The 18715-nt window shown below is 42.9% G+C and overlaps 1 long non-coding RNA gene across 1 annotated transcript; it reads left to right on the top strand.

The window, feature by feature from the left end:
• The first annotated feature begins 14863 nt into the window (after window positions 1-14863).
• On the top strand, window positions 14864-18028 carry LOC145523555 (uncharacterized). The gene is made up of 2 exons (XR_014066699.1): window positions 14864-15052; window positions 17005-18028. It is a non-coding gene; the product is annotated as an uncharacterized LOC145523555 (long non-coding RNA).
• The last annotated feature ends 687 nt before the right edge of the window (window positions 18029-18715 follow it).

The raw sequence follows: 18715 nt of genomic DNA, 5'->3' as shown, positions 1-18715 counted from the left end.
TTATTGATGTGGAGTATCTTTCCATGTGCTTTTATTATTTTACACCTTCTGAGTACAATTTACTTCTTGAATCTGGCTTCTTGAAACTTGGCCCTTTTTGGAATTCGGAATTCTTTTCTGATGATTTACCCCAGCACATTTCTTGAGGGCAGGTGTCATTTACAGCCCTGTTGGACTTGTTACTGGTAGAAGCCCTTCAGCACCTGTTTTAAGATATGTATATAAATATGACATAGCTAATTGCCCCCTGCCCCCTCTCAACTTTCTTTTTTGGCAACCATGAGATTCTTTTCCAAGTCTGTGAGACTGTTTCTCTTTTGTAATGAAGTTCTTTATATCCATTTTTAGATTCCACCAGAAATGATATCCTATGGTGCTTTCCCCTTCTCACTTCCTTCACATAGTATGATCACCTCTAGTTTCATCCCAGTAACTGGATATGGCATTGTTTCATCCTTGTTTATCTTTGAGTAATATTGTGTATAACCCCATCTTTGTATCCATTCATCTGTCATTGTACACTTAAGTTGCTTCCCTGTCTTGGCTATCATACCTAGTGCTGCCATGACTGTTGGGATGAAGATATCTTTTAAATTTTGGGTTTTTTTCTGGATCTATGCCTAGGTAAGTTATGTTAATGCCTATGAAATTAAAAGATGCTTGCTCCTTGGAAGAAAAGTTATGACCAACCTAGACAGCATATTAAAAAGCAGAGACATTACTTTGCCAACAAAGGTCCGTCTAGTCAAGGCTATGGTTTTTCCAGTGGTCACGTATGGATATGAGAGTTGAATTATAAAGAAAGCTGAGCACCGAAGAATTGATGCTTTTGAACTGTAGTGTTGGAGGAGACTCTTGAGAATCCCTTGGTCTGCAAGGAGATCCAACCAGTTCATCCTAAAGGAAATCAGTCCTGAATATTCATTGGAAGGACTGATGCTGAAGCTGAAACTCCAATACTTTGGCCGCCTGATGCAAAGGACTGATGCATTTGAAAAGACCCTGATGCTGGGAAAGATGGAAGGCGGGAGGAGAAGGGGACGACAGCAAATGAGATGGTTGGATGGCATCACGGACTCAAAGGACATGAGTTTGAGTAAACTCCGGGAGTTGGTGATGGACAGGGAGGCCTGGCGTGCTGCAGTCTATGGGGTTGCAAAGAGTCGTACACAACTGAGCGACCGAACTGAACTGATGCCTAGGTATGGGATTGCTGGGTCACTTGGTACTTCAATGCTCAGTTTTTTAAAGAACCTCCATAATGTTCTCCCTAGTGGATATATCCATTTACATTCCCACCCACAGTGGGAGGGTTTTCTTCTCTCCACACATTCTGCAGAGTTTATTGCTGTGGATTTTTTGAGATGGTCATTCTGACTGATGGGAGGTGATAACTCATTGGACTACTGATTTGTCTTTCTCTAAGAGTTAGTGATTGTAAGCACCTTTTCATGTGCTTTATGGCCATCTCTATGCCTTCTTTGGAGAAATGTGCATATAGATCTTTGGCTGATTTTTTACTGGATTGTTTGTGTTTTGATATTGCTCTGTAGGAGTTGTTTGTATGTGTTGGATGCAAATTCCCGTGGGTATCTTCGTTTGCAAGAATTTTTTCCATTCTGAGGGTTGTCTGTTTTTTTCACTGAAGGTGTCCTTTGTTGTACGAATGCTTTAAACGTTTATTAGGTTCCATTTGTTTATTTCTGTTTTATTTCTCCTGATTCTAAGAGGTGGATCAAAAAAGAACTTGCTGCATTTTATGTCAGTGTGTTCTGCTTTTTTCCTAAAGAGTTTCATTGTATCTGTGCGTCTATTTAGGCCCTTAATCTATTTGCAGTTTATTTTTGTATGTGGCATTAGTATTCTAATTTCATTCTCATTTTCTTCTGCCCGGTGTACTCCACAGTGGGCGCTCCCATTTTCCATTCCCAGCATCAGTGTCGGAGGACTCTTTTTTATCCACACCCTCTGCAGCATTTATTGTTTGTAGAATATCTGCCTGTGACCATTCTGACCAGTGTGAGGTGATAACTCATTGAAGTTTTGATTTGCATTTCTCTCATATTTAGCAATGTTGACATCTTTTCATGTGATTTTTTTGAAACTGTGTGAGTTAAACTTACTTACTGAAAATGGCTTCTTGAAATCCTTTTTTGAATATTTTGAATATTTTTCCAATGACCTCCCCAGGACATTTCTTGAGGGTAGGTGTGTTTTACTTAGAGCCCTGCACGCCCTGTTCATGTAAGTGCCCACCGGCAATGGTTTCAAGGTTGTTATTGTGGGAAATGGCCACAATATGGCCAAATGGCCACAATATGGCCACAAAATGGCCACAATATGGCCACAATGGCCAAAGCATGTCTTTATGCTCAATTCTGCTTACTGGGGGAACCAGAGCCTTCAGGAAAGTCCTGTTCTTAGATTGTCAGAGTGGAAAGTGCCAGGAGAAACACCCAAGGCTTGTGTCCCATTCCTTCTTCCTTCCCCATCCCCTGGACAAATCCCAATTCCTTTAACACCACTCTGTGGAGGATGCTTTCATCCATAGGTGGGGCGACCCCAAGGAAGAGGCTAGAGGTGGGAACCCCAACACCAGGAGACATGGAGCCCACGGGGCTTTTCAAAGCTCTTCCAGCCCAGAGGCTCCACATCCTTTGGGTGCAGTAAGTGTAGTTTCACTGCAGGAGGACCCCCTGGATCTGGAGGTTGTGGGCCTGTGCAGAGGGGAGCAGGCACTCCAGGTCCATGGGGCAGGGCTCATTGGCTGGCACGTCCTCCCCAGCTCTGTCAGCCCCGTGACAGTCCATCCTTGGGAACCAAGCCTGCCCAGGCTTCAGGGATGTGCCAGCAGCCCAGGTCACCAAGGCCTGAGGGGAACAGAGTCAGCATGCTCTTTTCATAATTTGTATTTCATATTGGTGTATAGGTGACTTACAATGTTGTAGGATGTGGGCTTTTTTTTTTTTTTGGATCTTTGTTTTAGGTATGATTCCCTTTGCATAGATGTGGACATGTCCTTTTCTGGGTTCCCTTCCCATATAGTTTATTATGCGGTATTGATTAAGGGTCCTCACTGACTATTTTATAAACAGTAGTGTGTGTATGTTCATTTGAAAGTGAAAGTGAAAGTCACTCAGTCGTGTCCAACTCTTTGCGACCCCATGAACTATACAGTCTGTGGAATGCTCCAGGCCTGAATACTGGAGTGGGTAGTCTTTGCCTTTTCCAGGGGGTCTTCCCGACCCAGGATTTGCATTTCTCTAATGTTTAGGGATGTTGACACTTTTTCATGTGATTTTTTAAAAGACTGTGAATTAAACTTACATCTTGAAATTGGCTTCTTCCAAAATTGGCCTGCCTTCTTTTGGATTCTTTTTCGATGACAACCCCTAGGACATTTTTCGAGGGCAGCTGTTGTTTACTTACAGTCCCTGGGTACTTGTGAATATTAAATGCCCAACAGCACGGCTCTCCATGGTGTTATTACCGAAAATGGCCACAAGGAGGCAGCACTTCTTCATGCCGCATGCTTTTCTTTTTTTTTCCTGTAAATTCCTTGTTATCTTCTATTGGAACAGAGTGGATTTCTGATGTCGTGTTTGTTTCAGGTGTACAGGAGCTTGATTCAGTTATACACAGATGTTTATTCTCTTTAGGGTTCTTTTTTGCATATAGACGATTACAGTATGTTCAGTAAACTTCCCTATGCTGTTCAGTAGATACTTTTTAATCCTCTATTTGATATATATATATATATATATACACATATATATATATATGTGTGTGTGTGTGTATATGTTACTTCCAATCTCTTAATTTATTCTGCTTGTGTCTGGAGGTGGGTGTCTCTCCAGAGGGAAACAGGAACTCCAGGTTCATTTTAGGGACACACCACCTGCTACATGCTCCCAGCTTGCCCTGCCCCAGGACACTCCAGCCTTGGCACCCAAACCAATCGGGCTCCAGGGATGTGACACCACAAGTAACTATGCCCCGAGGGGAATAGAGTTGGAATATCCTTTCCGTTTTATCTGTTTTCATCCCATCATTGAACTGGAGCATACAGGTGAATTACGATCTTGTGAGTGTTTCATTTTTTCCTTTTCCTTCTTCAATAAATCATTTCACTTCTACATAGTTGTATATATGATTTGTTGGGGTTTTTTCTTTATAGGTTAATACAGAGTGTGGAGTCTGTTTCCTTCTGTTACATGGTGGGTCCTGGTCACTTGTTTTATCAATAGTAGTGTGCATATATTAGTCTAAAGCAGCTCTTTTCTCCCTGTCTCACATCTTTATATTTTGATGACCAGAAGTTTCTTTTCTAAGTCAGTGAGCCTGCATCTCCAGGCAGTAAGTTCATTTGTATCCATTTTTAGACAACACCTCAAAGTGATATACTATGGTATTAGTCTCTCCCTGTCTCTCTTACTTCACTTGGAATGATCATTTCTACTTTCTTTCCTGAAGCTTGACTGGGCATTTTTTCCTACTTCTTTATGGTTGAAAAATATTGTATTGTGTACATGTACCCCATTGTGTATCCCTTCATTTGTGCTTCTACAATTAACTTGCTTTTCTGTCTTGGCTGTTGTACACAGTGGAGCCAAAATTGCAGAGTTGCCCGTCTCTGTTAAAATTTTGGTTGTCACGACCCGACTGCCTCGACCCCGGATGAGTCCGGACATGAGACCCAAGCCTGCTCAGGCTTCCGGAACGGAAGAGGAGCCCAAGTCAGGGAGGCTGGGGGGAATAAGCTAGGTACTGCTTTTCTATTCCTTTTCTCTAGTCTCATGCCTGTGCTGTGTTGGACTATAGTCGATTTGCAGTTTTGTGCTTGTCTTCAGGGTATAGCCACGTGATTAACTAATGACATATACATACAGCTTATCTGTTCTTTTTCGGATTATTTTCCCATAGAGGTTATTGCAGAAGGTTGAGCAAAGTACCCTGTGTTGAATATCAGGTTCTTCCTGAGAATCTATTACAGATACAGATTTCTGGGTATATGTTAGCCCTGACCTACTAATTCAGCCTTGTTCTTTCACATTTTCTTGGAACCTTCTGTTTGTGTTTGAATTCTCAGAGTCGCTTTTGTGGTATAAATTTGTTCCTTTGTATCTCTTTTTTTATTTTGCCTAGAAGGAACATCATATGTTTTTTTCTTTCTCTGTCTGGCTGAGTTCGCCTAGACCATATTCCTCCAAGGTCCATCCTTGTGATTATTACTGGCATAATTTCATAATTTCAGTGGCCTCTTTTCATGGCTGAGTAATACTCCATTGTATATATGCACCACATCTTTTTTTAACTTTTAATATATTCAGAGATATCTTGCTGGTTCTATGTCTTGGCTATTATAAGTAGTGCTGCAGTGAATGTGGGGTAAATGTGTCTTTTTGAATGATGGTTTTCTCAGGATATAGGGCCAGGTGTGAGTATGGCAGATCATGGGCTGCCCTCTCTTCAAATCTTATTTTCTGGCATGAGGACAAACAAACTTTCCAGCGGCTGTTGCTAATGTCCATTCCAATGACCGTGTTAGGGGGGTTCACTCTTCTAGCTGTTTCCTGCATTTATTGTTTGTAGAATTGTGAGTGTGGCCATTCTGACAGGTGAGATTTGATCTCTTGTTGTCACTTTGATTGGCATTTACCCTGTCATATTTAGGGATATAGAGCATCTTGTTCTCTGGCCATTTGGGGATTTTTATTCTTTTTTCTTTATCTTAAAGGGTGTATGGAGAATTTACCTTGAAATTGGCCTCTTCAAAGCCAGTTGTGTTTGCAATTGATTTCTGCAATAATCGCCCCAGGTCCTTTTCTGAGGGCAGCTCATTAACAGCCCCCACAGGCCTTGTGCCTTGGAGGAGCAAGTTCAGGTGCTAAAGTTGTAGTTACAGGAAATGTCCACAAGGTGGCGGCACTTCTTCATGCCCATCTCTGCTTCCACTTGCAACCAGAGTCTTCGGGAAAGTCAGCTTCCTGGGATATGAATGAGCGTGGAACGTGCCTGAACCGACAGCCAAGGGCTTGTGTCTCCTTATTTCTTCCCCCTGCAGCTTCACCTCTCCCCTCCAGAATCATGCGTACCTGGGACACCCCTCCCTGCTGAGGTGCCTAGGAGGTTGCACTCTCAGGAAGGAAGCTTCAGCTGGGGATCCCAGCCCCGTGGATATGGATACTTGGTGACTTTACCCTGGTCCTTGAGGCCAGACGGTTGTGTCACCATCATTAGGGTGCACAGGGCAAACCAGAATGTACAGGTATAAGAGGGGTCTCAATGCAGGGCAAACTGTCGGGCTGTGTCGACACTGCAAATCCAGCCTTGGGACTCAGATCTACTCTGGTTCCAGGGATCGGATAGCACCTCAAGTCAAGGAGGTTGGAGGGAATAAACTAGGAATTACTTTCCTTTCCTTTTATTTTTCTTTAATCTCATGCTGATGCTGTGCTGAAGTATAGACCAGTGTGTTTTGTGCTTGTCCTCAGTGTACAACGGACCGATTCAGTTACGAAATATACATCCACAGATTTTTGTTTTTTTATTCTTTTGCTATAGCGGTTATTAAACAAGGTGGCGTAAGTTCTCTGTGGTGAACATCAAGTCCCTGGGAAGTAACAGTTAGAGATGTAAATCTTTTGTACAGGTGCAAGGAAAGAAGGAAGGAGATAGCCCTTGTGGATTATCTATAACAGCGATAGATTTCTTTGTATAAGTTAGAGATAAATAATGAAAAAAAGGAGGGAAGGAGAAAATCCTTGTGGATGATCTAATAGAGACACAGACTTCAGTGCATATGTAGAGGAAGGAAGGAAATAGCCTATGTGGTTTATCTATTAAACATACAGATTTCTATGCACAGATTAGTTCTGCTTTAAATTCATGCCTGCATGTTTCCTTTTTTTCTTAAATTTGATTTGTGTTTGAATCTAGAATCTCTAGAGATTCCCAGGTGGCTCAGTGGTTACGGTTCTGCCTACCAATGCAGGAGACGTGGGTTTCATCCCTGGGTCAGGACAATCCCCTGGAGGAGGAAATGGCAACCCACTCCAGTATTGCATGCCTGGAGAACCCATGAACAGAGGAGCCTGGCAGGCTATACAGTCCATGGGGTCACAAAGAGTTGGACATGACTGAGCACGCATTCAGTTAAAAAACAACACCTCAGAGTCTCTCTTTGTGTTTTAAATGACTGCCCCTGTATCTCTTTGTTTCTTATTATTGCCTAAAAGGGACATTGATGAAGGGAAGGTTTCAATGAAGGGCACCTTGCCAGGCTGTGTCCAACCCATCCCTGCCCAGCCCTGGGAATCAGGCCTTCTCCGGTTCCAGTGATCAGATGGCACTGAAAGTCAGGGAGGGTGGAGAGAATACACAGGCATTACTTTTCTTCCCACTCTGTTCTTTCATCTCATGCTGATGCCCCGCTGAAGTATAGTAAGTTTGCAGACTTTGCATGTCCTCAGAGTACAACAGACTGATTTGGTTACTATATATAAATAAAGCATATTTGTACCTTTGATTCTTTTGCCATAGAAGTGATTGAACAAAGTGGAGTAGAGTTCTCCGTGCTGAACACCAGGTTCCCGTGGAGTAACTGTTAGAGATCCAGCTTTTTTGAATCATGGAAGGAACAAAGGATGGTCTTTGTGGATTATGGATCACAGAGACAGACTTCTGTGTATTTGTTAGTGATAAATATCTCTGTGTGTATTTGCGTGGAAGGAGGAAGGGAGGAAAGAAGGCAGGAGATAATCCTTGTGGATTCAGTTCAGTCACTCAGTCGTGTCCAACTCTTTGCGACCCCATGGACTGCAGCACGCCAGGCTTCCCTGTCCTTCGCCAACTGCCGGAGCTTGACCAAACTCATGTCCATCGAATTGGACAGATACAGAGTTCTATGTATACATTAGGACCGACTTCTAAACCATCCATGGCCGTTCCCCTGCCATATTTTTTTTTTAATTCTTGCTTTGCGTTTTAATCTAAGAGCCTCATTTTGTGTTTTTAATTACTTCCCATGCATCTCTTTTGAAAATAGTGCCGAGAAGAGACATCCTATGCTTTATCTTCCTCTGTTTGCTGAGTTCACTTTTTGTATAATCCTCCAAGGTTCATTCTTGTGGGGAGAAGTATCATAATTTCAGTGGCAGTTTTTCATGTCTGAGTAATAACCTACTGTGTATAAGTACCACATTTATTGACCATTTAATCTCTTGAGGAAACTTTTCTTGGGTCTGTGTTCTGGTTTTTGGAAGTAGCGGTGCGGTGAGTGCTGGGGGACACATGTCATTTTGAAGGATGGTTTTTCATAGCATTGGGCCAGGTATGGGTATTAAAATCCTAGGCTTCGGTCTCTTGAATTATTTTGTTCTGGCCAGTGGAGGCTATTCTTTCAGGGGTTGTTGCCAATTTCCATTCCCATGGAACTTGCAGGAGGGTTGAGTTATCTCCCGGCGCTCTCCCCCATTTAGGGTTTGCAGAAGTCAGGATGGCCATCCTGTCAGATGGAATGTGGTTTCTTGTTGTTGATTTGATTAGTATTCCTCCCGTAATAATTAGCAATGCTGAACATCTTGTCCTGTGACTGTTTAGGGTTTTTTTCCTGAAAAGGTGTGGGAAAATTTATGTTTGCAATTGGCTTCTTGAAAATCGGATGTGTTTGAAATTGATTTCTGCAGCACTCACCCCAGGTCCTTTCCTGAGGGCAGCTGTCATTAACAGCTCCGCAGGCCTTGGGACTTGGAGATGCCAATAAGCACAGGTGCTCAACTTGTAGTTATAGGACATTTCCACAAGGTGGCAGCACTTCTTCACGCTCACCACCTATAACTAGTTCAGTTCAGTTCAGTAGCTCAGTCGTGTCCAACTCTCTTTGCGACCCCATGGACTGCAGCACGCCAGGCCTCCCTGTCCATCACCAACTGCCGAAGTTTACTCAAACTCGTGTCCATCGAGTCGGTGATGCCATCCAACCTTCTCATCCTCTGTCATCCCCTTCTCCTCCCACCTTCAATCTTTTCCAGCATCAGGGTCTTTTCCAGTGAGTCAGTTCTTCGCATCAGGTGGCCAAAGTATGGGAGCCTCAGCTTCAACATCAGTCCTTCCAATGAATATTCAAGACCGATTTCCTTTAAGATGGACTGGTTGGATCTCCTTGCAGTCCAAGGGACTCTCAAGAGTCTTCTCCAACACCACAGTTCAAAAGCATCAATTTTTCAGCGCTCAGCTTTCTTTATGATCCAACTCTCTAATCCATACATGACTACTGGAAACCCTGCTTATTTAACTTATATGCAGAGTACATCATGCGAAGTGCCAGGCTGAATGAGGCACAAGCTGGAATCAAGATTGCTGGGAGAAATATCAATAACCTCAGATATGCAGATGACACCACCCTTATGGCAGAAAGTAAAGAGGAACTAAAGAGCCTCTTGATGAAAGTGAAAGAGGAGAGTGAAAAAGTTGGCTTAAAACTCAACATCCAGAAAACTAAGATCATGGCACCCGGTCCCATCACTTTATGGCAAATAGATGGGAAAACAATGGAAACGATGAGAAACTTTATTTTGGGGGGCTCCAAAATTACTGCAGATGGTGACTGAAGCCATGAAATTAAAAGATGCTTGCTCCTTGGAAGAAAAGCTATGACCAACCTAGACAGCATATTAAAAAGCAGAGACATTACTTTGCCAACAAAGGTCCATCTAGTCAAAGCTATGGTTTTTCCAGTAGTCACCTATAACCACAGGCTCAGGGAAAGGCAGCTTCCTGAGCTGTGAATTAGTGTGGAATGTGCTGAGCAAACTCCCAAGGGCTTGTGTCTCACTCTTTCTTCCCCTGAAGCTTCACCTCTCCCCTCCAGAATCATGCACACCTGGGACACCTCTCCCTGCTGAGGTGCCTAGGAGGCTGCACTCTCAGGAAGGAGGCTTCAGTTGGGGACCCCAGCCCCGCGGATCTGGATACTTGCTGAATTGACCCTGGTCCTTGTGGCCAGACGGTCGTGTCACCATCAGAGTGCACAGGAAAAACAGGACAGTTCAGGTTCAAGAGGGGTCTCAACGCAGGGCACCCTACCAGGTGTGTCAACACCAACCCAGTCCAGCCTTGGGACTGAAACCTACTCTGGTTCCAGGGATCAGCTAGCCTCCAGGGACATATGAGGGGATAAACTAGGCAATACTTTCCTTCCTTTTGTTTTTCTTTAATCTCATGCTGGGTCACACACCTGGGTCTGAATCACCTGGGTCACACAGCCTGTGGCATAAGCCTTCTTGGAGGAGGTCACCATTAATCCCACCATAGGGCCGATGAGCAGATGACCCACAAATCGCAGAACAATTATACCAAAGAAATTCTTGCATTGTTAAGAAAGTTTTAGGACCCACAACAGATTTCCCAACCTGGGGATCTGGCAAAGGGACTGAGAACCCCCAGGGAATTTGACTTTGGAGGCCAGTGGGATTTGATTACAGAACTTACACAGGGCTAGGGAAACAGACTCCTGGAGGGGACAAGCAAAATCTTGTGCAACTAGGAGCCAGGAGAAAGGGGCAGTGGCCCACCAGAGACTGACCAGACTTGCCTGTGTGTGTCCAGGAGTCTCCAGCAGAGGTGTGGGTCAGCGGTGGCCTGCTGCAGGGTGGGGGACACTGAGTGTGACAATGTGTGCAAGGGACCTTTTGAAGGAGGTCTCCATTATCTTCATTACCTCCACCTTAGTTTGTCTCAGGTCAAACAACAGGGAGGGAACACAGCCCCGCCCATTAACAGAAAATTGGATTAAAGATTTGCTGAGCATGGCCCCACCCATCAGAACAAGGCTCAGTTTCCCCTACACTCAGTCTCTCCCACTCAGGAAGCTTCCATAAGGCTCTTATCCTTATCTATCAGAGAGCAGACAGAATGAAAACCACAATCACAGAAAACTAATCAAACTGATCACAGGGACCACAGCCTTGTCTAACTCAATGAAACTATGACCCATGCCATGTAGGGCCACCCAAGACAGATGGGTCATGGTGGAGAGTTCTGACAAAAAGTGATCCACCAGAGAAGGGAATGGCAAACAACTTCAGTATTTATGTCTTGAGAACTCAGTGAGTAGTATGAAAAGGCAAAAAGATATGCCACTGAAAGATGAACTCCCCAGGTCAGTAGGTGCCCAATATTCTACTGGAGAAGAGTGGAGAAATAACTCCAGAAAGAATAAAGAGACAGAGCCAAAGCGAAAACAATGCCTAGCTGTGTATGTGGCTTATGATGGAAGTAAAGTCTGATGCTATAAAGAACAATATTGCATAGGAACCTGGAATGTTACATCCATGTATCAAGGTAAATTAGAAGTGGTCAAACAGGAGATAGCAAGAGTGAACATCGACATTTTAGGAATCAGTGAACTAAAATGGACTGGAATGGGTGAATGTAATTCAGATGACCATTTTATCTGCTACTATGAGCAAGAATTCCTTAGAAGAAATGGAGTAGCCATCATAGTCAACAAGAGAGTCCAAATGCAGTACTTGGTGCAATCTCAAAAACGACAGAATGATCTCTGTTAATTTCCAAGGCAAACCACTCAATATTACAGTAATCCAAGTCTATGCCCCAACTAGTAATGCTGAAGAAGCTGAAGTTGAATGGTTCTATGAAGACTTACAAGACCTTCTAGAACTAACACCCAAAAAAGATGTCCTTTTCATCATAGGGCACTGGGATGCAAAAGTAGGAAGTCAAGAGGTACCTGGAGTAACAGGCAAATCTGGCCTTGGAGTACAAAATGAAACAGGGCAAAGGCTAAAAGAGTTTTGCAAGAGAGCGCACTGGTCATAGCAAACACCCTCTTCCAACAACACAAGAGAAGACTCTACACATGGACATCATCAGATGTTCAATACCGAAATCAGATTTATTATATTCTTTGCAGCCAAAGATGAAGAAGCACTATATAGTCAGCAAAAACAAGACTGGGAGCTGACTGTGGCTCAGATCATGAACTCCTTTTTACCAAATTCAGACTTAAATTGAAGAAAGTAGGGAAAACCACTACACCATTCAAGTATGACCTAAATCAAATCCCTTGTGATTATACAGTGGAAGTGACAAAGAGATTCAAGGAATTAGATCTGATAGACAGAGTGCCTGAAGAATTATGGATGGAGGTTCGACACTGAACAGGAGACAGTGATCAAGACCATCCCCAAGAAAAAGAAATGCAAAAAGGCAAAATGGTTGTCTGAGGAGGCCTTAAAAATAGCTAAGGAAAGAAGAAAAGCTAAAGGTAAAGGAGAAAGGAAAGATATATCCATTTGAATGCAGAGTTCCAAAGAATAGCAAGGAGAGATAAGAAAGCCATCCTCAGTGATCAATGCAAAGAAATAGAGGAAAACAACAGAATGGGAAAGACTAGAGATCTCTTCAAGAAAATTAGAGATACCAAGGGAACATTTCATGCAAAGATGGGCTCAATAAAGGACAGAAATGGCATGGACCTAACAGAAGCAGAAGATATTAAGAAGAGGTGGCAAGAATACACAGCAGAACCATACAAAAAAAGATCTTCATGACCCAGATAAGCACGATGGTGTGATCACTCCCTTACAGTCAGATATCCTGGGATGGGAAGTCAAGTGGGCCTTATGAAGCATCGCTATGAACAAAGCTAGTGGAGGCGATGGATTTCCAGTTGAGCTGTTTCAAATCCTAAAAGATGATGCTGTTAAAGTGCTGAACTCAATATGCCAGCAAATTTGGAAAACTCAGCAGTGGCCACAAGACTGGAAAAGGTCAGTTTTCATTCCAACCCCAAAGAAGGGCAATGCCAAAGAATGTTCAAACTACCACACAATTCCACTCATCTCACACACTAGCAAAGTGATGCTCAAAATTCTCCAAGCTAAGTTTCAACAGTACATGAACCGAGAACTTCCAGATGTTCAAGCTGGATTTAGAAAAGGCAGAGGAACCAGAGTTCAAATTGCCAACATCTGTTGGATCATAGAAAAAGCAAGAGAGTTCCAGAAAAACATCTATTTCTGCTTTATGGACTACACCAAAGGCTGTGACTGTGTGAATCACAACAAACTGTGGAAAATTCATCAAGAGATGGGAATGCCAGACCACCTGACCTGCCTCCTGTGAAACATATTGCATTGTGTCACATATTTATTATTTATTCACTTCTCCCAAAATACTGTGTTTGCCTCCATTTGTTGCGTTGGGAGCTGTTCTGGAACTACTGCTGATGACAAAGTCACGGTACCACTCAAGAAGAAACTGCAAAGCGGTTTCTCTCCAGGATCGGAACCTTTCCTCCTTCCTGTTTCTATGCTTTTGTTGTGGCTAACTCTGTTTCATTCTTTGATGGCTGGAGTTGTAGGGGCTTCCATGATGAGGTCATGAGAGTCCAGGATAAAGAAAAATGATCCCTTGCCCCAGAGAAACATTCCAAAAATGATTAAACCTACTGAGGCCTCTGGCTGATGGATCCCTAACACTCAGCCAGGGAATAAGGCCATGTTCATTTGGAAAACAAGCCCTAAGCCTATTGTGACCTGGCCTCATGAGGAGATTGTTATTGATGACTGGAAAACTTGGGGCATGTATCAGGGAAAATTACAGAAACTAAGCCTATTGCCTTTTCTCATAAAGATTGGGATGCTAGAGATGTTTGTGCCCCTTAGAATCTAAACGTAAATGGAAAGAAATATGTGAATTGTATTATAAATGGTTTCTAGGTAAACTGCAAAAGACTTGTCCCTGCCAGAAATAGACTTGTGTTATGTGGGTAGATGGTAAACAAGCCACTACTGACAATGGCTGTACTATGAGAAATTTTGCCCTTAGACACTGCTATAATACTTATTCACTGAAGTAAGATGCTGTATTTGCTGTAGTAGCATGCTGTACAGAATAAGTAGATGGAATAATATGATTCATAGACTATGTTTTAGTAAAATAAAAATAGATTTTGGGGTAAACATGTAACCAAAATGTGACAAAGGATTAGGAAAAAACTTTTCACACATCTGAGAACCAGGGGATGTTGATCTAAACAGAAAAATATTGTAAGAATCGTTACATAGAAGAACATGTGCTATATAAATAGAGACTAAAGCAATAAAGATTATCGTCCTTGGGCCATCAAAAAAAACTCTGTTTCTTTCTTTCCTCTCGCCAACGCCGTTCATCCCTTGGGTACCCTTGGACCAGCTGGAGCAGGACTCTGGCAGTTGGCGCCCGAACAGGGACCCAAGGATAAGCAAATTGAGTAAGTCGAGGTGGCTAGGACTCCACCTGGGTGCTGCAGACCCCCCTGTCAGAGTAAGTGATGGGTGGAAAATGTTATATTTACAGACCTTGAGAAGTTTAAAAGGTCCTCCTAGAAGACTTGTACTGGGACACAGTGAGTCATAGGAGAGACAATTATTCATCGACATTATAAAACATATGTTAACAAAGAGGGGATTAAGGTTGCTAAAAAACAATTGGCTGGTAATATTTTAGATGATGATGATTAACTGTCCCCTCAGAATAAGGAGGACCTGGAGGAAACAGCTGCTGTCTATCATACGAATGATGATTTTTGGCCTTATCCAGTTAAGACCATTGAAACCATTAGACCCTCAGCACCAGTTCCCCATACTCCTAAACCTCATCCAAAGCCTATATACCCCTCTCTTCGAGTTCTCATCAGGAAGTACAGACCGCGGCGCCGTGGCGGCCGCTGAAGAAGCAGCCCCCACCCCCTCCCTACTTCCTTTTCGAAAAACCACAACCTCTTTCAGAACATGAACCGCCCTGTCAGCAGTTTCAGAATCTCACCCTGAGCCACGCTCCAGGACCCATTCGCCTCAGACCGCGACCTACACCTGTGCCGCGCAGACGTCCTCGCCCTGCTGCTCCAACCAGAGCCGCTGATCTTCCTACCTGGGGCCGGGTTAAGAAGTTGACTGGAGACGCTCACAGGCTGGTGGCCGAGCGAGGAGCCGCTGCAACTCCCGGACATCTTCTTTTTGTCATGCTTACACTGCTAGCCTGTCAGGTAATACCGGTTTGTTCAGCAGGGGATTCTTATTGGGCTTATTTCCCAGACCCTCCTCTCTTTCAAGTAGTCTCCTCGGACCACTATGCCCGAGCTAATGAGTGGCTCTCGCAGCACTTACCCTTACAATAAGTTTAAAATGAATACAAATTTCACTTTTTATGGTCTTTCAGCCTTTCATCCTATATGTTTCATTATCCCAAATGAATCTAAGCCTGTTAGTGGATATCGCTTCCCACAGGCTCCTAGTAAAGATGGATGTATCCCTATATCTAAAATAGGGCTTGTAACTGACTCTCCTATAAAGACCAGAAAGCCCAGAGAGCCCGATAAAAGGCATGCCTGGTCTATATTGTTAAGATTACTGGGAGACATGGACCCTTCTCATAACATACCTATTGCACACCACCCAAATATCCACTTTGTGGCACGTCTCCTATCGAGGCTGCACCAAAATATTCACCTACAGAAAAAGATTGGGAAAATATAGATTTTAGATCTGGATTCCCCCTCTGGAGAAAATGTGTTTACGATTCTCAGATAGATCTAACAATTCCTGGAGAGCTTTTTGAGATTAATGAATGGGGTAACCCAGACCCCAATGGCACCCCACTCCAGTACTCTTGCCTGGAAAATCCCATGGACGGAGGAGCCTGGTAGGCTGCAGTCCATGGGGTCGCAAAGAGTCGGACATGACTGAGCGGCTTCACTTTTACTTTTCACTTTCATGCATTGGAGAAGGAAATGGCAACCCACTCCAGTATTCTTGCCTGGAGAATCCCAGGGACGGCGGAGCCTGGTGGGCTGCCGTCTATGGGGTCGCACAGAGTCGGACACGACTGAAGTGACTTAGAGCAGCAGTAGCAGCAGCAACCCAGACCCCAGTCAAGATTTTAGGAAATACTTTAATTACTCTGTTAGGTTCCTTAATTGGAATGATTCTCTGATTCCACAACCTTTGAGAATTAGTAGGTGGAATCCAAATAGATTTGTACCTCCTATGTTATCTCTAGTCCATGGAGGAAATACCTACTGGCAGCCTGATCTTTGGAAGGTGATTGCAGCCACTGCCCCTATTATTCTCCACCGACCACGAAGGCCCTCTACTTATTACATCCAAGCTTGCTTACCCACTCCTTATGTGTTTCTCATAGCCAAAGATTATATAGACCTCACTATCTATCAGAATAGCACTGATTTTTTGACAAAATGCTACCAGTGTGTTTTGACCAGTTGTGTAACCTCCTCTATTTGGGTTCGAGTGTTGATGGTTTTAAAGCATCCTCCTTATATTATGGTACCTGTAAACCTCACACTCCATGGTATGAAAATTATGGCCTCTTGGCTCTACAGCAAGTTAAGAGCTTATTGACTAGGCAAAAGAGGTTTGTGGGTCTATTAATTTTAGGCATAGCCGCCCTCATTGCTTCTATTACTTCTCTTTCTTTATCAGCTATTTCACTCACACAGCAAGTACACACTGCCAAACATGTTAATCAGCTTTCCAAAAAACGTTTCCCTTGCTTTAGCTACATAAGAGATTATAGATAGAAAATTAGAAGCTAAGGTAGATGCATTAGAAGAAGCTATCTTGCATATAGGACAGGAACTAACCGCTTTAAAGGTAATGCTTGCTTTAAGATGTCATGTAGAAAATAAATGGATTTGTGTGACCCCATTGAAGGTTAATGAATCAGTATATTCTTGGGATCAAGTTCAAAATCATATCTTAGGAATATGGAACCAATCAGATGTTAGTTTGGATTTAACTAGATTACATCAAGAAATTCATGACATAGGACAGTCTGAGTTAGATTATTCTACTTCTCAAACTGCAGAAAATTTATTTGATAGCTTATCTGATTTTGTATCTCATAAGAGTTTCCTACCCACAGTAATGAACATAGGAGTAATAATAGCTGTGATCCTAATAGTTTTTCTTTTACTTCCAGTCATCGTCAGAGTCTCAAGTAAAATTATGAAGGAAGTCTCCCTGGAACTCCACAGAGCCATCTTAAGAAATAAAAAAGGGGGAGATGTTGGGAGCCGTTCTGGAACTACTGCCAATGACAAAGTCACGGCACCGCTCAAGAAGAAACTGCAAAGCGGTTTCTCTCCTGGATCGGAACCTTCCCTCCTTCCTGTTTCTATGCTTCTGTTGTGGCTAACTCTGTTTCATTCTTTGATGGCTGGAGTTGTAGGGGCTTCCATGACGAGGTCATGAGAGTCCAGGATAAAGAAAAGTGATCCCTTGCCCCAGAGAAACACTCCAAAAATGATTAAACCTACTGAGGCCTCTGGCTGGTGGGTCCCTAACACTCAGCCAGGGAATAAGGCCATGTTCATTTGGAAAACAAGCCCTAAGCCTATTGTGACCTGGCCTCATGAGGAGATTGTTATTGATGACTGGAAAACTTGGGGCATGTATCAGGGAAAATTACAGAAACTAAGCCTATTGCCTTTTCTCATAAAGATTGGGATGCTAGAGATGTTTGTGCCCCTTAGAATCTAAGCGTAAACAGAAAGAAATATGTGAATTGTATTGTAAATGGTTTCTAGGTAAACTGTAAAAGACTTGTCCCTGCCAGAAATAGACTTGTGTTATGTGGGTAGATGGTAAACAAACCACCACTGACAATGGCTGTACTATGAGAAATTTTGCCCTTAGACACCACTATAGTACTTATTCACTGAAGCAAGATGCTGTATTCGCTGTAGTAGCAGGCTGTACAGAATAAGTAGATGGAATAATATGATTCATAGACTATGTTTTAGTAAAATAAAAATTGGTTTCGGAGTAAACATGTAACCAAAATGTGACAAAGGATTAGGAAAAAAACTTTTAACACATCTTAGAATCAGGGGATGTTGATCTGAATGGGAAAATATTGTAAGAATCATTATGTAGAAGAACATGTGCTATATAAATAGAGACTAAAGCAATAAAGATTATGGTCCTTGGGCCATCAAAAAAAACTCTGTTTCTTTCTTTCCTCTCGCCGACACTGTTCATCCCTTGGGTACCCCTGGACCAGCTGGAGCAGGACTCCGGCATTGTTGGATATTATAAATCTAGTCCAGTGCAACTTGGCTGCATGAATTTTTTCAAAATTTTGCTTTCTCCTCAAGCACTATTTGTTGTAGTTCTGCAGGATTTTATTATGGTAGACCTATTTTTATCTCTTAAAAGCAGTTCTGTACTTCTCTCTATAGTGACCTTTATCGTTTACATGCAACGAGGACCTTTGTGTTAGTTGCTCTGTTGTGTCTGACTCTTTGCAACTCCATGGGCGTAGCCTGCCAGGCTCCTCTGTCCGTGGGATCCTCCAGGCAAGAACACTGGAGTGGGTAGCTATTACCGACCCAGGGATCGAGCCCCGGGTCTCCTGTATTGCTTTACAGGATACCATTTTCTCCATGCCTTTTCCACCATTGATTCTTTGTAGATTTTTCATGACGGCCTTTCAGGTTGACGGGGAGTGATCCCTCCTTGTAGTTATGATTTACATGTCTGTCGTAAGTCACCAGGTTCAGCAGCTTTTCATGGACTATTTTTTTAAACAGTGTATAAATTGAAGTTACTTTAGAAATTTTCTTCTTGATTGCTTGCCCAGTTTTTATTATTTTCGATTGGTTTCCCTTAAAAATGTTTCAAGTGCAAAT

Source organism: Giraffa tippelskirchi, chromosome 10 (genome assembly GCF_054371585.1).
Source record: "Giraffa tippelskirchi isolate mGirTip1 chromosome 10, T2T-mGirTip1v1.2.pri, whole genome shotgun sequence".
Classification (NCBI taxonomy): Eukaryota; Metazoa; Chordata; class Mammalia; order Artiodactyla; family Giraffidae; genus Giraffa; species Giraffa tippelskirchi.
This window is presented reverse-complemented; position numbering and strand designations above follow the sequence as displayed.